Source organism: Hetaerina americana, unplaced genomic scaffold (genome assembly GCF_022747635.1).
Source record: "Hetaerina americana unplaced genomic scaffold, ioHetAmer1.1.p SCAF_11, whole genome shotgun sequence".
Classification (NCBI taxonomy): Eukaryota; Metazoa; Arthropoda; class Insecta; order Odonata; family Calopterygidae; genus Hetaerina; species Hetaerina americana.
In genome coordinates, this window is record NW_027286181.1 from 30,350,985 (window position 1) to 30,354,579 (window position 3,595).

Sequence of the window (3,595 nt, forward strand, 5' to 3'; positions counted from 1 at the left end):
TTCCACGGACGATAGGGGATCATAATAACATTGTCCGACCGCGGTAGTGTAATTTTCGGGTAAAAATTATTTTGGTGCGTATGCACCCCCTGCTACACACTCATGCGGTGGCCGGCAGGGTATATAAATAAATAAAATAAATGGCCAAGCCCCGCGGACGACTCTCTCTTCTCGTAGGCGGGATCCCCCAATCTCTGCAGACAGTGCGATCGCTGATGGGAGCGCGTTTGGCTTCGGAACCAAGGAAATGGGCCGGTCGTTGCCCTCTCAGAGCATTTCGCGTGAACACTTGCATGAAGAAATAAATACAAAGAACACCTCTCGCTTTTCACCGGAGAAGGTGACGAAATGACCTTGGCTCACCAGACTAGGGTGCCCGTCCAAAATATTTCGTTCCTACCCGCCTGCTAAACGTATTCTGCATATCTATGATCTGCCTGGCTTCTTAATGTTAATTACCCTGCAGGCATTTTACAAGATCCATTTTAGGGCCCGAATTTTTCCCTAGCTTGACTGCATGGCATAATACTGACCTACAATCATAATACTCAATTCCATATTCTTCTGCTTGGCAGGAAAACTCATACGAAAGCAGTTTAGTAAATATCAGGATGTAGGAATCATAAATATATCGGGAGAGTTTTTGAAAAGATCCCATTTCAGTCGGCTCCTTAGTATTTGCCGTGATGGCAAGGCTTGAAAACCATGGGCCACTTAAAAATAAGGGAAATAGTTGCCGCACAATGCAACATTCATCTATTTTTACCAAAGTTTCCCACAGCACGCAGAAGTATCAAATAAATATGAAAATTAATGCCATAATTATATTATGAAGTTGGTAAAGGTATTGTGATAAACTGACGAAACTATTCATAACTTTCACTATGTAAAATGTAGCCAATTCATTCAGCATAATGAATGATCTGAGAAGTGAATCATTTTGGAGGAAACTTGAACCATAAATTAACAAACAGGAATTCGATCATTCTTAATAATACTAACCTAATACTACTTAATAATACTAACTTAATAATACTATTTAATAGTACTGTTGATTTTCATGAAATGACTGGCATAGCATATTTTCATGTTTTCCCACTATATCCTGCAGTGAACAATTCAAAACGCTCTTAAAAACTTGCCTGATATTTAATCCATCACACTTTATGACACTTTTTACCATGCACTTGTAGTTTAAAGTTCGAGCGTCATTAAGCGTTTTAAGCGTTTAAACTTTTATCAGGGTTAAGTATTTGAACGCATGACATAATACCTATATGGTGAGCATGCTTTGTTTGACAAAAAAACTCACAAAGTATTATTTCTGATTGACAAAAGCTTTCCTTGAGCTTAACTGCAAATTCTCTCCTTGAACATGAATCATCTTCTACTTTAACACCCCTGGAAATGATAAAACTCATGTTATTATGTTTCAGTAAAGCAGAAGGAAATGGGAAATAACATGAAATAAAGTTCCAAAGATGATCAAGAAAAGACTGGTATAGTGTTTTATTAAGGCATAGGATAATTACTGACACTGAAGATTTATTTTGCATATATTGTTTAGTTTTCTCGTAGATTCTCTTATCATTATATGCAAGGAGAGTATAGATTATAATTTATAGCTGTGCAAATGACATTAATTTGTTTGTTAATATGTTGGGCATGCTGAATAAAATGGAATGGAAATCTTCAGAGCAGACTTTATGAGTTTCTCTTGAGATAGGTCCTCAACATTTTCATCTGTACTCTTCTATTTCTAATATAGACAAATTTCTTCATTTAATTTTCTACAGTTGTATTTATCAGCCGATGAGCATAGAATAAGGGCTTACAACATGTGGACATGGATATAAATGGAGAAAGTAAATTTTGTAGAGATGAAAACGAAAGAAGTAGTATTATGCATCACTAGGAAAAGATGAATTTGTTAGAGAAGTTCAAAATTACCAACAATTGAGATGCCTAGGTTGAAGGCTTAGATTTTTAAAGAGAATATTAGTTAAGCTAGGCTGATGAGATATCCTTTTTGTATGGCATGAAGGGAGTTGGATAGTGTGAAGAAATGAGGAAGGAATAATTCAGGGCAAACAGGAGTTTTTTTTGGGAGGAACTACTTAAAAAGTCGACGGTGTTATGTAGTATTGTTCAAATATTGCCCAAATCCTCATTCATTCCTCATCCTCTTATCAGTAGATTACCAATAAGTTATGTGTGTACCTTATCAGTGCATGTATATTTGAACATCTTTTCAGATAAAGTGTCATTCTTCTGTCCCATTAGCCCAAACAATCCTATAAAAGGTTTTTAAACTCTTATCATCACTAGTGAGTTTGAGCAAAGAAGAGTTTCCTTGTAGGTTCAAATTCAACCTGAGAATTGTTGTAAATATAATATTAATCAGGTAAATATCAGTTTCAGCATTCAGCAAACCTTAGGCCAACAGACCAGAGGTAACATGAAAAGGGTTTCAATGGAGCCTGCTGAGTGATAGGTGATACTAAATTTATGTTTAAACACTGCTTATTATGAGTTGTACTTGGATGTACCAAATTGACTAGGTAAAAAAAGACTATTATATATCATGAACTGTAATCCAATTTTAAGAAGGCTGGAAAGATGGGTGCAGAGAATTTTGGTTTGCCATGGACAGCTGAAGATTGTGATAGAGGGGAGGACAATAGGAAAATGAGGTAGAGGTAGGGAAAGAATTGGTATGTTGTATTGAATGTATGCACCATTGAAGAACAGATTTTTGTAGGGTGGGGTGACAGGTTTTGTCTTGTTAGGCAATGCTGACAAATAATGATGTGTGTACAATCTATGCCTAGCCAAAAACCTACTTTAAAACCGTAGACTATCAATTAATAATTAAAATCCAATATTGATAATGACATTTTCTTTGCTTCCCACCTCTTTAATCTTTCTTCCTACTTCCTTGGTTTGGCAAAGGAGAGGAGAAAGTAATTTGAGAGCAGTGACCTATGGGGGTATGCACTGAGACCTTGCTTCTCTAGGCTTGGGAAATAGATTTTCAAATACCTCGACCCTCTCCTTAGAGGGGCCCCAACCCTTTCCTTATAAAATGATGGAAGAATATATTTGGGCATTGAGTTCAATGAGATTCTTAAGTAGTTATTTGTAAAGAATGGCTAGCAAATGTGGACTCATCTTTTTGGTTATAAGTCGGTATCCAGCGTATAGTTTATAAAAATATGTTTAGCAGATTTCACAGCCAATGGTTACATTCATGATTTGGCTGTAATAACATGCATTCATTCACATAGATCTCTGATGCTCAAGATCATAATGCCTGTATCTCATTAAGTATGCATCATTTAGGTGATGAATGGGCATCGCCATGATTTTAGAACAGTAAATGATTTTATGGTATCAAAGATGGTGTGAATACCTAACCAGTTCAAATCAATATCTGTTTTAATGTTCTGTAAAACCTCTGACGTGATTCCTTGACATCAAGTTAGTTACCAACTTGAGAGTGATGTCACTAAGTTAAAAGATAGTGATCATCTTCATTGTTTTGTCATTTAACTTGCAGAATTTTCTTTCAGTTGGACATTTGAAATATTTTCCA